Source organism: Heteronotia binoei, chromosome 7 (genome assembly GCF_032191835.1).
Source record: "Heteronotia binoei isolate CCM8104 ecotype False Entrance Well chromosome 7, APGP_CSIRO_Hbin_v1, whole genome shotgun sequence".
NCBI lineage: Eukaryota > Metazoa > Chordata > Lepidosauria > Squamata > Gekkonidae > Heteronotia > Heteronotia binoei.
The window spans coordinates 63,388,812-63,405,446 of NC_083229.1; positions in this window are offsets into that span (position 1 = coordinate 63,388,812).

The following is a 16,635-nucleotide window of genomic DNA, read 5'->3' on the forward strand; positions in this document are numbered from 1 at the left end:
TATGTCTATAATAAACATAAGTAACTTGTTCTACCCTGGGAATGCAGCATGGCCAGCATCTGAAGGTTAAGCGGCCTTATCTGCTACCCAGAGATTCCTACTTTTGCTTTTGAGAGAAACCTACAGTAGCTAGCTCAGATGGAGAGGAGAGAGAGATGCTCTTTATTGGTAGCAGAAAAAGCACTTTGAATTTAAGCATGTAATGGCTGGGACCCAAGGTTATTTCTGTATGTACTGAGCCTCAGTTTTTCCAAGACTTTGTCTTGGGACTGAAATAACTCCTCATTAATGAATAAACCATATTTGACTACATCAGGGGTGGCCAACGGTAGCTCTCCATATGTTTTTTGCCTACAACTCCCATCAACCCCAGCCAGCATGGCCAATGGCTGGGGCTGATGGGAGTTGTAAGCAAAAAAAGTGTGGAGAGCTACCGTTGGCCACCCCTGGACTACATCATAGATTGGGACTGTGCCGCACTTAACACAGATTGGCAATGGCTCTCCAGTGTAATATCCCCCTTTGACTGTGGTTTCCCAGGTTAGGTACTCCACTGAACAGAGATAAGCTGGCTGAAAGCATCAACCCTTCATTTACAAGGACATAACTCCAGGGAGCCTGAGCTTCAACTGTCTATATAGGAACGCTTAAAGGAAACTGATCTCCACTCCATTGAAACACATTGTAGCACAGACAAAGCTGCAAGGAAAATGTGGAATGGATCTTCCATCAAGGTCCCTGGGCCCTATCTATCTAGGCTTAAAGACCTTAATGGAAAATCCACTCCGTGTTCTCCCTGCAGCTTTGATGAAGATTCTGTTCCACATTTGTCTGTGCTGCAGCCTGCAAAGACAAGGCAGAAAAGGCAAGGAACTGAAAGAGAAGGAAACTTCATCAGTCTTGGAGCTTCAAACGGTGAGGACAGGAGGGAGAAAAGAGCCCCGAGGGCCTGATGAAAACCCTGGGTGAACTGGTTCTGGTTCACAGGCCGGACCTTTGAAACCCCTGTTCTAGGGTATCAGATGAGAAACATCTTTCCCAAAACTGCCTACAAGTGATCCTTTAGTTAGAGATCTCAATCTGGGATTGTCTTAATGTCGCATGTGTTCTTCCATTTGTCTATGTTACACTGAAGAGAAATATACTGATCATCTCAGTACTGTGTACTCTAACCAGCTGAAGCTGTCTACTGTTTCCAGGGCTTTTTTGAGCAGGAACGCACAGGAACACAGTTCTGGCTGGCTTGGCCTAATATGCAAATAGCTCCCAGCTGGGTTTTTCTACAGACAAGCCCTGTGGGATACAATGGTGCCATCAGGGGGTGTGACCTAATAGGCAAATGAGTTCCTGCTGGCCTTTTATCTACAAAAAAAGCTCTGACTGTCTCATAGAGAAAGACTTTTCCCAATCAAGCTAAGATATTTTAACTGGATATGCCCAAGGACTGAACCTGAGACATTCTGGTGCTTGGCCACAGAGACATGGCCTCTACCTGGTCCCAGAAATATCTATCAATCAACACAATTGTAATTTCAATGGCTCCAGGGGTTGGGTATATCTGTTGACTAAGAAAGTTATTAAAGTAAGTGAGAAAATAACCAGTGTAGTTTAATGTTTAAAATAAAGGATTAAGATGGCCCAAGTTCAAATCCTCCATCCCCTATAAAGCTCAAGGGTGGACTGGTCCTTGAATGTACCTGGAGAGTTCCAAGTGTGTTGTTATTCCAGAGCTAGTAGCACTGCAGGAGCCACTGGCTCATCTTGCTCCAGGTCTTTTTAAACATTTCAATCAACCTCTGTTGAAGCTCACAGTGTAATCTTGGGCCAGGGTCTTTCTCACAGCATAACTGATTTTCCTTTTTTATTTTCCCAAACAAAGATTTTTATTGCTATAAGTTCTACAATTACATTCCATCTTATTCCTTACAGTCTATTTTGTATTCTATTTCATAAATCGATTTTAAAAATATATATTTTAACAAAATTTAAACAAATACAAAAGACCACCAAATTATTAAAACAGAAAGCAAAGGTGGATTACATCTTAGATTTATACAATGATTGATATTCTTACATTCTATCCAATCCTTTTCCGTATATCTCTCCTCTATTATTCATTTCTTACACCTTTTAACCCATTACTTTCCTCATCTTTAACTCTATTTTGTATCCAAACATATAATTTCTCTTATTTTTGATTAGCTGATATTTTTGATTTCCCATTAAGTATCGCCATAGGTATATCTGCTTCTGCAGCTTGTAAGACCTTATCTATTAATTCTCCCAAACTTGGGGTTTTCTCTAATCTCCAATATTTTGCATATAACATTCTCGCGGCGATAAGAGTGTAAATAGCCAAACAGACATCATCTTTAACCACATCTTTCTTTACCAGAGATAACAATATAACTTCAGGCTTAAACTGAATTCCCATTTTCAATATTCCTTGCAGGAATTCATAAACTCTAATTCAATATTTTTTTGCCTTACTACATGTCCACCATAAATGATAGAATTTACCTGTTTTTTCTCCGCATTTCCAACATTTTGGAGATAGACCTGGATTAATCTTCGCTAACTGGACTGGTGTGATATACCACCTGTGGAACATCTTGAATAGATTTTCTCTGAAACTTACCACCTTTGTAATCTTGCAATTAGTCTGCCATATTTGTGCCCATTGTTCTAAGTCTATATTTTTTCCAAAATTTTGTGACCATTTTACCATTACTTCTTTCACAATCTCATCTTCCAATTCAATTGCATAAAATAATTATAATTGTTATTAATTTGTCCTCCTTAGTCATTAACAATTTATCAAAATCAAAATTTCCTTTATTAAAACCAATTAATTTATCTTTATTGAATTTTGCTATGATCTGCATTATTAACCACCAATCCATTTTTATACCTTGGTTTTCTAACTCCTCAACCATTTTTAAAGTGTCATCATCATTTAATAGGTCTTGGTATCTTACTATCTTTGTCATTGTAATAATTGACTTTCCTAATCTGTTCGTTGTAGGGCAATAAGAGAGGGATAAATATGCATGAAGGGACCACAGGGTAAAAAAAATGTATAATAAACACCAACACCCATGTTAAACAGTAACATTAATTGCAATACTGGAAGTGCATTACATAGAGATTATTACTGTTTAACATGGGTGTTGGTGTTCTGATGTCCTTGGCAGAAGCACAAGATAAATATTAGGGATGGAAGTCCATGCATGGCTGCTTCGTATCTGCACCTGACATACAGTGGTCCTTTTTACATAGGTCATCTGTATAGGTTTCTGTCTCATGCATTCAATGGACTTATTCTCCAATACACACGCTTTGATTGTGGCCTTGGGGAAGATGTTCCATCATACTGTTCAAGCTACATGCCTATGTAAAGACTTCACAGTAAAGATGCATTAACCTAAATGTCATATATATGATCTGAATTGTGTTTAATATATGGAGTTCTTTCCTGGCTCATTGGAGCCTGGAACACTGAGCTTGGGGACTTGGGAACAATGGGCAGCAGGATTCAAATCCCTTGTGTCCAGCTCCAATCACGGGCCCCCTTCTGGTTTGTCTGGTCCAATAGCATGCTAGCATGGGAACCTTGTGTGTGTATATATATAGTTGGCCCTGTTGGCCCAGTCTTTAGTCTTTGAGTTCAGCCCTATATTATGCTGTACCAATAAAAGAGCTATGTTCACTACCACCTCGCCTCTTCATTGTGTGGAACCCACTATATTATACTAAAGATGTACAGTATGTCTTGCTGAAATTAGCGGATTTACTTAAGATGGTAAATCATTTGGCATTTATAGAAGGCAAAAAAAAAAAAATTGACAACTTATTTACTTCTTTCCTATCATTGTACTAGAGATGTCTTGTAAACATCATTTTGTACAGAGTACCTCAAGGGCCACATTTAGGGATATTACAGCTAGTTTTTCATTGGTGGTTGCATATTAATCACAGTCGCATGACAGTTATCCCCTGGGCTAAAGGGCTGCATCAGCATTTCAGACAGACAAACGTGCAAGGAAGCATTGCTTAAATCCTCATTGTATTAGATCAGGCATGACAATGTTACAGTCTGTTCATCAAACAAACACTCTATTGCAGATCTAAAATAAAATTATCTGTCCTAGATCTCATCTAAGTGCCCAAACTAGCTTTTAGCTCTGAAATATACTGTAAAGTTTCTGTTTTTCCAGTTACACTTATTTGTGTTGGTTGAGTGGTATTTGTTTGTTTGCTAACTGATTTGAGCCCCTTTTTTGGTGAAAAAGTGGAATGCATACATTTTAATAATAAAAAAAATACCATTGTTGCCAGTTCAAAACCTCTTATAGTGCCATCCTAAACAAAATTACACCCTCCTAAGGCCAGTTACTTGGAAAGGAGTATGTCTGCTTTGAGTAACATTGTAGGCATATCACAATGATTTAAAATTGCATTGTTTGGAGGATCAAAAACATGGCACCATTATGAAATGTCATGTGGGAAACATCTACTACAATCACTTTCAAAAATAACTTTCATCATTAACATTTTTGCAATGCTACTAATAATACAAGACTTACACTGCTACAAATTGCAGAATTTGTCTCAACAACAAAACATGAATTAAACTGGATTGGGGACTTATTTGAAATGGTGGTCCCAAAGCACCATTTTTAAAGCAATTAGCTTTTGGCTCTGCCAGAATGGATACTGTCAAATTACTCAATACGGCCTCCAACAAAGAAGCTTTTAATTGTAAGAAAATCAATGAATTAATTATTGCTGAATGTGTGTTCATACCTAAGCAATTTTGCCAGTGCTTAAAGCATTTGTTCCTTGGGAAAGCTGAACAAAAAATCCTCTCCATACCCAAATTTTCATTCCAGCCCATTTCTTCCCCTTGCTGGCATTAGCTTTCATAATGTAAGACATTTCTTCATTTCCAACAGTTTCAGTTGAAAGGTAATTTTTGAAGTCTATTACTTGCATTCTTAGTGAAGAGTACAATGTAGCATTTTGTTTTAATATGCCATTGAAATTGTTTGAGTAGATACACCATGGAATCAAATACAATATGTCAAAATGGTTTCCATTAACTATGCACATTTGCACTGCTTCAGTTAATGGGTATGTTTTTGTTCTTTTCCTTCATCTTTGCATCTGTAAGATGAAATGATTCAGTTAATGTAACTGAAAAGTACATTGAAAAGGTAGAACAAATTACAAAAGCATCAAACCACAATTCCACCCACGTACATTATTTTATAATGAAGTTTAATAATGACAGAAATTGTCTTTAGATTTGAACATCAGTCATTCCTGCAATTGTAGTTAATGTGAAAATCTCACCCATGGTAATGTTTTATGAAAACATGGCAGAAACTGTACATCATATTTTAGACTAAAATGTCATCATGAAATCTTAACTAGATATTATTGAAATATATAGTATGTTAAAAGTAATTTGCAACAACTATAGGGACTGAAATGGGGGCTTTGCTCCCATCAACAATACAACAGGGGTGGGAAGAGTCTTTTTTTCCTTCATAAACTCCATATTGTGTTTTACTGCCATTACAGCAAAAAGAGCCTTTGGTGCAAGGTATAATATAAAAATACTGTTATAATATCTAAATGACTTGTTTTGTGCAGATAGTGCCATAAAATAGAAAGGCTTTTTCATGGGAGAGCACATAACTATATTATTTTCTAGGATACAAAATAGGTGTACCTATCTTTTGTGTATTATATGGAGGAGAAATATCCTTGCAACATTTTCCAGGAATTGCCTTCACTATACCAGTGATGTCCATTTTAGGGCCACAGAGGATAACTCAACAGAAAAGATCTGTAGCCCTGTAAGGCTTTGCTACAATACTAGTAACAGCTCAAACTTTATTCTGTACAGTGGGAGGTTTAGGCACAATAGGGTATCTAGTTCAAATAAGAAGAGAACTGTCCTTCTTTGGTTGACTGAATGTATAGGCACTGAAATTTAATATGGGTCAAGGTTAGATTAGCTACCACGGAAACTGTAGTTCAGTCATTTTAAATACCTCTTTAAAAGAAACCACTCATGTCCCTCATCACCTGCTGTATGTGAACACAGTTCCTTAGGTTTTATTAAGGAATGTTTTATGAGGATGTTATAATTAGGAACCTGTGGGATGAGATGTAACAGAACACCTCAGAGTTTTGCATCTCAAAATACCTTCAACCAAATTTGCAAGCATTAAATATTTTGGGGCACCTTATTCATGAATGCACTAAAGCAGAATCTTTAGTTATATCAGGGCATTCGGTAAACTTCACTTCATTTTATTGCTGTCACTCATAATGGTAAAATGACAATCCCAAGAGACCATTACTGCTTGTCACCAGGTGGCAGTGTGATAAATGCAATTGTTGCCTGAAATAAAGACTGTTTCCACTACAATAATAATTATTTTTGTATTGTAATATTATTGTCATGTATATTATTATTATGGAGAAAGAAATTATCTCTCCCTTTACCTGTCTGTCAGGTTCTTAGTCTAGAATGATCAAATTTGGACAGCTGAAACTTCCACGTAAACCACAATACATTAATATTCCCACGCTTGCCCAGAAAGTACTCTCTCCAGAGAGTTTCTCTCTCTTTTCTAAATTTGTGAAGTTTTTCCAGGATCATGGGCCTGTCTTCTCCTTACATTTGTCCAGTCAAGAAGAATAATTGTTGGTTTCCCTTGCCCCTTTTCACATACCTGAAGAGAAAACCATATTTGTTTTAAACTCGATTCTGTGGCCTTAAAACTGAAGACAGAATATTTGCCCCCCTACCCTTCCCTGAGCATTTTGTTTTGACATGAACAGTCCTACTTTATATGTTGGTAGACCATTTCTAGTGCTAGACACACCATAATAATCAGGGGAGGCTTGTAGATAAAAGTGCATCATGCACACTTTTAGCTACAAGCTGCCACCTCTCCATCAACTGACTGGAGCTAGCAAGCTCCAAAAGCTCTTCTTCATAAAGAGTAAGTTATAAAGAAATGGGGTCCCAAGGGTGAGATTCCCTTTTTCATGGTTTTTTTTATTTTTTTATAATAAGCACTTCTTTGGCATCTGGATCAAGGCGGGTCAGCGCTGCTATTATTTTTAGATCTTTCAGCAGCATTTGACACAGTCGACTATGATCTAAAGACCCACCACCTTGCTGACATTGGAGACCAGGGGGCTGCCTTACAGTGGTTTTCCTCCTTCCTCCATGGTCAGCGACAAAGGGTGGTGATTGGCGAGCAGACCTTCCTGCGCCACCCACTCGAGTGTGGTGTACCGCAGAAAGCCATTCTCTTGCCGATGATGTTTAACATCTATATGCACCCCCTTGCCCAGATTGCCAGAGGTTTTGGGGTGGGTTGTCACCAGTATGCAGGTGACACTCAACTCTGTCTGTGATGGACAGCCACCCAGACTCTGACCCAGACCATCTAACCAGGGCGCTGGAAGCAGTCGCTGGCTGGCTGCGTTGGCTGAAGCTTAATCCAACTAAAACGGAGCATCCGGCTCCCCACTCTGGATGGCACATCTCTTGTGCCAGCTCAGAAGTTGAGAAGCTTGGGTGTGATACTGGATGCTACCCTTTCTGTAGAGGCCAAGGTCACAGCTGTTGCACAATCTGCCTTTTACCATCTTCGGCAGGCCAAACAACTAGTGCCCTATCTGGTCCCTCGGGACTTAGCTACAGTGATCCATGCAACAGTCACTTCCAGGTTAGACTACTGTGACTCGCTTTACGCAGGCTTGCCCTTGAGGCTGATCCAGAAGTTCCAGCTGGTACAGAATGCAGCAGCATGATTGCTGTCTGAATCGCCTGTACAGGCGAGCAGTCAGCCGATGCTGCGCAGTCTGCACTGGCTACCAATCGAGTACTGGATCCGCTTCAAGGTTTTAGTACTGACATTTAAAGCCTTGTGCGGCCTAGGACCGGCATACCTGCGGGACCGTGTCTTCCCATGTAAGCCCCGAAGGTCACTATAATTGGCCAGTCACCATCTTCTGACCATCCCTGGCCCAAGGGACGTCCAGCTTGCCTCGACCAGGACCCGGGCTTTTTTGGTCCCAGCCCTGATCTGGTGGAATCAGTTCCCTACGGAGGTTCAGGTCCTCCTGCATTTGTTATCATTCCGGGGGGCCTGTAAGATGGAGCTGTTCCGCCAGGCCTATGGCTGAGGTGGATGAACATCCTTACCATCTAAACTGCCCCCCCCCTGCACTGATTGCACAGATCTGTTCACACCATCCATGCCGCCTTAATGTGAGCGGTGGCTTAATTGCTTTCATTTTAAATTGTTTTAACTGTTTAACTGTTTTAAATTGTTTTGATTGTTTTATTATGTTGGAAGCCACCCTGAGCCCACTATGGGAAAGGGCAGCCTATACATTTGCAGAAATAAATAAAAACAAAATTTTGTAATGTTACTTTATGTGGTGACAATATGTATGGCTATCACAATCACCTGACTAGGTAACCAGAATAGATCTTTCAGACCCAGGAGATATCCTCCCTCTAGCACTATGCATATTGCAGTATATTGTGCAGACATCTTAGATGACTCCTAGGTGGCTTGATGTAAATGGGAGAAGGAAATTGATGACACCTTCTATAGTCTCCATAGGAAATAAGGCAACTAAAATCTATGGTAAAATGCAGCCAAAGTGAATATCACTGACTGAAATATATTTTAGGATTGCAGCCTTAAAAGTGCTTAATTTTGTCCATTTTTCTCCCAAACATTTCAAGAAATTCAATAAAAGAGCAACAATAATTTGCAGATGTCTTATGTTTATGATCTCTGCATTTAACTCTGAAGTATTATTGCTGCTTCTCCTGAAGAAGTTTTTCCCCCATTGTGCATTAGTACAGTTTATCATTCATCCTCTGGGTAATGTAATAAATCTTTCTTTCCAAACTGAACAGAACCTGAGGATGGTGTCTCTAGCAATAGAGACTCTGCCCTTGATTCTGCCAAGGTCATTATTGATGTAGTCCACTCATAAATTCTGGGGATATGCCTTATATTTTTTGGAACACTACACTGTCACATTTCACTATTGATTATGCCCTCAAACATTTCACATTTGTGGTTTGGGTTTCTCTGGAATGCTTTGCCTTAAGCCCTGTGAAGGCTGCTCAGGGTGTTGAGCCCCATAATCCTACACAGAACTCTTTTTAAAAAACCAAGTCCTGAATTCAACAGCAAGGATTCCATTGACCTCAGAGAGGATAGTTTTTTACCCCATGTGCTTAAACTACTACAATAAATTACAACTAATTTAATTGATTTAATCTTATAGACATTACTAACTAAATAAATCCCAGGTGTCTTGTAGTTTTTTGAGTCAATGCCTGAAAACATCTGGGGCCAACTCACAAGGCACAACAAATGCTCCTGCCTTCAGGCAGATATGGCCATGTTTCTGTTCTTTGTTTACACCACTTCAAAAGGGATGCAGACGTCTGAGAGCATATATAAGAGCTATTACATAGGTTCAGGCCTTTGCTATTTACTTCCCAGTAGATTTAAAGTAGCAGATTGTACCACTAATCTTATTAAGTAGGTCATTTTAATGGAAGTATCAAGTAATGGAAGTTAAATGAACAGAGCTAGAGCCGGCTGGTTGCAGTTTAGGGCTGTGAGGGCTACATCACAACAATGCAAGCGAATTTCCAGTTGGATTTCACTCTACATCAGCAAACAGTACAGTGGAGAAAGACACACTGACTCTAAAATGTATATTATATCAAATAAAGTAAAATATAGCACTGGCATGCAATGCATCTGGTCAACTGCATTAGTTATCATTTATCTAGGATCAATGAAAATACCTGAAAATAAGTATGAGTATGCAGCTCAGGCAAAAATGGGAACTTTAATCACATCTGCCTCCTTGAGTATTTAAAACTACTCATAGAGATACTGATGAATTAGGCTGTGGGTCTGATCCTCCAGTGCCATGCTAACCTAGTGCCACCCGAAATATGCTTTTGTTCCATTGTGCAGGTGCAAGACTCTGGCCAGCCAGTTATTGCAAAGCAGTACCAGCAAAATCCTTCCTTTATTTACAAAAGTTATAGCCCACCTTTCTGCCCTCACAGGTGTCACCAAGGGGGCTAACAATTTATAACATAAATGATAAAATCACATTTTAAAACCATTAAAATCAACCCCCAATGCCTACCATTGAAACATATAAAAACTGAGTTAAAATAAATAAAAAGCCATAAAAACAAAATTAATGTTCATCGCAGAGAAACAGACATTATCTCCTAGAAGGTTAGGAATTTGTTGGTGTCTGTGGCGGTTCAGCAGCTAAAGTGAAAGCAGCTGCAGGTTTCTGCAGCAAAACAGCATACCAAAACACTCTGATCCAGCAAGACAATCCTATATTTTTAAGCTTCAATTTGTACCACAGCAGTTATCAATGAGAATGTAATCATCCGGTCTAGGAACAGGATATCTTTCACTGAGAATTCAATTAAGTTTTTCAGTTTACTGGCCTTGATTTTTATTTCTAGTCATTAAATCTTGCCCTGATTGTGATTGAAATTGGAACCCATCTTTGTTTTCAATTAACATCAATTCCTTATTACCATAATGTATCCTACTTGTAGCAGGGCACATTTGACACAATCTTGTGCTTGTGAGAAAAGCATTCTATACCATTTCCTGATAAATTCAGGATTATAGTCATGATCTGTCTCCCTTGAAATCTATTGCACAGCTGCCAGATGGGCACAAAAGGACAATTCCTGTGTCTCAAAGGACAAGAACGTGTCTCTCAATAGAATGTAAATTTGTGTTGTGAACTGAAATTTTTAGAAATTTCAGATTTCTTACCACTCCCATAAATGGGCATAAAATCTTGCTGTTATCACAGACACTCTGGATTAAACCTGGTAACTGATTGTTATCTTGAACTGGCCAACTGGGACCTACTCACATAACATATTGTTCACACTTGGGTCTGCTGAAGAAGTCGTGCGCTGGGAGGATTGGTAAACACTGATTCTGTACTTTGCACCAAGGACTAGGATCAGTTTCTCCACTTTCTGAAGCACATTCTGCCATGGTCTGATCTTGGGCTTTTTCAGTGGCTGCCAAATTCCTCTGAAACAGCCTACTGGAAGAGGCCCTTACCTTACTATTATATAGTGAGTTCAGCCAGCTTGAGGTAAACAAGAACATTTATTGAACAACAGCAGAACTGAACACAAACAGGCAACACCATTCCTTATATACATTTGGCCTGAGTTATGCATACCCCTTTATGTGGGCAGCAATCCACTCTATTGGTCTCTCCAAGAGCCTTCATTTGCATTTCCTGAGAGAGATGCCTCGTGCCAATCAGAATGTAGGCATCAGAGTACTGGAGGGCAATGGAGTATGCTTTAAGATCAACTAACAGACATAACAAAGCAGCAGACAAAACAACCAATGCACAACACTTACCCTCCTGGATTACTAGAGATGTTGGATAATAGAGCTATTCCAGAGTGCTCTGTGGGTAGCCTGGACAAAGAGGGAAAGCCTGCTGTTTTCTAATATTGTTTTTCATTTGTCATTCTAATATTTGTTCTATTAAATTGTTTTGTATTGTTCTTACATTGTTGTTTGGTCCTGGAAGAAAAGCACATATATAAATATTTTAAATAAATAAATACAAATGAAACTTGATTTTTCAACATGTGGAGTCCCAATTTGAATCAGAGCATTTCTCAACCTGAAACTATGGTGTTCTTTGTACAGATCTACACTTGTCTGCAGGTGAGTTTCTGCCCCAAAATTTGTGTAATGGCTGTTGAATTTGCTGAAGTGTCTTTGCTAGAGAATCTGCCACTGTCCCTCCAGCCAAAGTAAATTTCAGCCAGAACATCCATTACTGCCAGGTTATTTTTTTTAAAAAAAAATCAATCAAAGGAATTATATTTCTTGCCGAAATTTATTAAGATATTTTGGAGAAGGTACAAGGATTTTATCAGAAAAAATACAAGGTTAGATTATGAACAGGCATGAATATGTGTGAAAGTGTCAAGCACAGCAGGCATGGAGAAAATATGGAAGTGGCCCACGTAAACATTTAGCATGATGTTAACAGTAAGCACAAAGGTTATTGAGTTTGATCAAAAGTGTAAAGTACTGGGGTTGGCGCAGTAAGAGACCAGAGTCGGAGAGTGATTTCAGCAAGCTTTACTTCAGGAACACACACACAGACTGAGCTCTATTCAAACTTTCCGCTCCTTTATACAATTCTTGCCCCCTTCTGATTGGTCCTTAACTATGTACATGGATTGGCTATTTACAGGGCCCTAAGGGCCTATCAGGGTACAGTATGAGCCTAGATGTTGATTGGCTACTTATGTTTCAATCCTTCCCCTGTTTGGGCACGCTTAGGCCTTCTCTGGAACCCTGGTGTGGAGTACAAGCTTTGGCTTGTTCAGCTTCCCTCCAAAAGCAACAGTTCCCTCCAAAAGTAACAGTTCTCCCATTTGAGCCTAGGACACAACACCCCTCCCCCCATAGTTCCAGCTATCAGGTGACATAGTCCTGGAGATATGCCGGAGGGCGGCGGTCTCATGTCGAGCGTCGGAGCTCCGAGGGGACTGGGCGTTCCGACTCGGTTGGTGGTTCCGCGGCTGCAGAGCTGGAGACATCTGGGATGGCGACCTCGGGAGACCTGGGTTCAGCTGCGCGGTTGGGGGTCTCCTCCTGCTGGGCCGAAGCAGGCTCCACGGAACCCTGTTCTGTGTCAGGCTCTCGGGGACTTACGTTGTCCGGATCTGGAGCCTCTGACCTTGGCTCCCCGGCAGGCAGGCGACCTCGGAGTTGGTCGATGTGTCGCCTCAGGAGATGTCCACCCTCCAAGGCCACTGCATAGGAGACCGGTCCGGTGACGTAGTCCACCTTTCCAGGGAGCCAGAGGTGGGGCCAGTGGTGGCATAGTTCCGTGCCCACACTGTCTCACCTGGGTAGAACCCTCTGGGGGCTTTAAGGTGTTCCGGCGCCAGTCGCCTGTCTGGGGTTCGGTCAGGGTGCAGCTTGTCCAGCAAGGTGGTGATGCGGCGGCCCATGAGGAGTTTGGCTGGACTGCGACCTGTGGAGGCGGTGGGTGTGGTCCAGTAGGCCATTAGGAAACACGCCATGTCTTTTGGCCAGTCTGAGGGGCCCAGACGGTTCAAGGCCTCCTTTGCCGTGCGCACCATCCGCTCTGCCTGGCCGTTGGTGGCTGGATGAAACGGGGCAGAGCAAATGTGCCTGATGAGGTTCCTGGCCAAGAAGTCCTGGAACACTGCGGACATGAATGCTGTGCCGTTGTCGGTGACGATGGTCTCCGGCAACCTGTGGGTTGCAAAGATGGCCCTCAGAGCTGTGATGGTCGCCTGCGACGATGGCGAGGGCACCTGGACCACCTCCAACCACTTGGAGTATGAATCCACTAGTATGAGTAGAGTCCGCCCATGGAAGGGGCCAGCAAAGTCCATATGCAGTCTTGACCAGGGAGTTTTGGTGGATTCCCATGATTGCACTGGGCCACGTGGGGGGTCAGGCCTTGACACCTGGCATGTCAGGCACCTTTTAACCCAAGCCTCAATTTCTGCATCGAGGCCGGGCCACCAGACATAGCTCCATGCGAGAGCCTTCATGCAGACTATGCCCGGGTGTGCCTCGTGCAGGGCTCTCAGCACTTGGTCTTGCAAGGGTTTGGGGATGACGACTCTGTTGCCCCATAGTAGGCAGCCTTTGTGGGTGGATAGTTTGTCTTTCCGGGCTGCAAACGGAGTAAATTCCGGCCCATAGTAGGCAGCCTTTGTGGGTGGATAGTTTGTCTTTCCGGGCTGCAAACGGAGTAAATTCCGGCCCAGTCGAGCCCTTGGGCCACCCCCTCCCCACCCAGTCCAAGACACGGGAGAGGACTGGATCACGAGCGGAGCGGGCAGCAACGTCGCGGGCGAGCAATGGCCTGTCCGGAAGCATGTCCATCAGTAGGATCTGATGAGCCGGGGCTGGATCAGGATCCACGTCAGGCAAGGGCAAGCGGCTCAGGGCGTCAGCATGGCCCATTGCCTTGCCCGGGCGATGCACTAGGGTGTAGGTGTAGCCGGCTAGAAAAATGGACCAACGGAGGACCCGTGGGGACAACACCTGAGGGGTCTGCCGGTCCGATGCAAAGAGGCCCAGGAGGGGTTTGTGGTCCGTATAGAGGGTAAAGGGCCGGCCGTAGATGTAATCGTGAAATTTTTTTACGCCGGCCACGACTGCCAACCCTTCTTTGTTGATTTGGGCATAGTTCCGCTCCGCCAACGAGAGGGTCCGCGAGTAGTACGCGATAGGGACTTCAGTCCCATCAGGGAGTTGGTGGCCCAGAACTGCCCCCACGCCATAAGGGGATGTGTCGCATGCAAGGACCAAGGGCAGGGTCTCGTCGAAATGGGCAAGGACGGAGTTGGACATCAGGAGGCCCTTGATATCCTGGAAGGCTTTAGTGTGCTGGCGGCCCCACGCCCAGGGTCGGTTCTTGTCTAGAAGCCGGTGCAGGGGTTCGGCCACCGCTGCCTTGTGGGGGAGAAAAGCATGATAAAAGTTTAGGAGGCCGAGGAAGGCCTGGAGTTCTTGCTTGTTGGTGGGCGCTGGAGCTTCTCTGATGGCACGCAGCTTGGCGTCGGAGGGGTGGACCCCCTGGGCATCGATGGAGAACCCCAGGAATTCCACCCAATCCACGCCCAGGAGGCACTTCTCCCGTTTGACCTTGAGGCCGGCTGTTTCAAAACGTTGTAGGACTCCTCTAAGGCGGGCAGCGAATTCTTCAGGCGAGGCTGCCATGATCAGCACATCATCGAAGAATGGAGTGACTCCAGGAAGTCCTTTTAAAAGAGAGTCCATGAGTTCCTGGAACAACCCCGGAGCCACACTCAAGCCAAATTGCAACCGCTTTACTCTAAAGGCCCCCCGGTGGGTCACAATTGTTTGGGTGTTGGCCGTGGCCTCATCCACCGGCAGCTGTTGGTAAGCTTGGGCCAAGTCCAACTTGCCAAAAAATGTTGCGCCAGCTAGGGTGGCTAAAACGTGGCTGACGATGGGCACAGGGTATGCGTGGGCCTGAAGAGCCTTGTTGAGGGTGCACTTATACTCTGCACAAATCCGCACTTCCCCACTGGGCTTGACTGGAGTCACGATGGGAGTTTCCCAGGTTGCGTGGGTGACAGGCTCTAGTATTCCCTGTGCAATCAGTTTATCCAGTTCCTCCTCAATTTTAGGCTTGAGCGCGAATGGAACTCGTCGCGCTTTAAGCCTAATAGGCCGCACTGTGGGGTCGAGGTGTAGTGTAACCGGGGGACCCGTGTAGCAGCCCAAGGTGTCATCGAAAACGGCCGGGAACTCTTCGCAAACCTTGTTAAAGTCCACTCCAACAGTCTTATTGACCCCCCTGATTTCTATTCCCAGGGGCTTGAACCAGTCGAGACCCAAAAGGTTTGTAAGGTGGTTCTTGACCACTAGCACTTATAGCTGGCCCTTGAACCCCTTGTATTGGACTGGGACTGGGCCCACTCCCAAGATAGGCACCTTATTCTTCTGGAAGTCCACTAAGGTAAACCCCGGGTCCCTGAGACGAGGCCTCAGCCTGGTGGGGATTTTAAAAAATGTCTCTGCCGCTATAATAGATGATGCTGACCCAGAGTCCACCTCCATTTGGCAGGGCACCCCCCCGATCCCTACATTGACCCGGATTTTGGAGGGCCTGACTGGCGAGGGTAGGTACTGTACCGGGTATGGGTGGGCGTGGAGAGCGTCGGTCTCAAAGTCTGGCTGGCCTTCGGAGTGCGCAGATCTTTGCGGGACGCGTGCTCGGGATTTGGATCTGCAGGCACAGGCAATGTGGCCTTCCTTGTTGCAGAGTCGACAGGTGGCATTCCGGAATCGGCAGGTCTTCCGCTCGTGCTGGCCCCCGCAACTTGCACATGCAGGTAGTGTCTTGTGTCTCATGCCCTGTGGGACATGGGTGGTCTTCCTTCCTGCTGAACGATAGCCGGTTTGTAGAGCTTTGTCCTCGTCTGAGTCCTCTGTAGATGGTTCAGGGTTGATCTGGTGTGCCGCAGCCTGTCTTGTCAGCCGTGGCTCTGCTGATCTGCCCTTCTCCCAGCTGGTGGCCACATCGATTGCCTTTGTTAGGTCGCACTCGGAGAGGGACAGGAGTTTCTGTACTAGTTTTTCGTCCCTCAAGCCCCATACAAACTGGTCGAGAAGGGCTTCGTTGAGGTCTGCGAAACTGCATCGGCTTGCCACCCGGCGCAGGCTTGTCAAGAACACCATCGTGGTTTCGCCTGCCTTCTGTGTCCTTTGTCGGAAGTCCCAGTGCCGGGTGAGCTTGGTTGGCTGGGGCTGGAAATACTTCTCCAGAGCGCTGATGATGTCATCCACCGGTGTCTTTGAGAGCTTCCTGGGTTGGAGAAGAGCCCTGGCTAAGTCCACGGTCTCCGTGCCACACGTACTGATAAGCAGAGCTCTCTGCATGGTAGTCTCTGTAATCTTCCGGAAGGTCAGGTATGACTGGAAGCCTTTGACCCACGAGTCCCACAGCTCGGGGCGATCA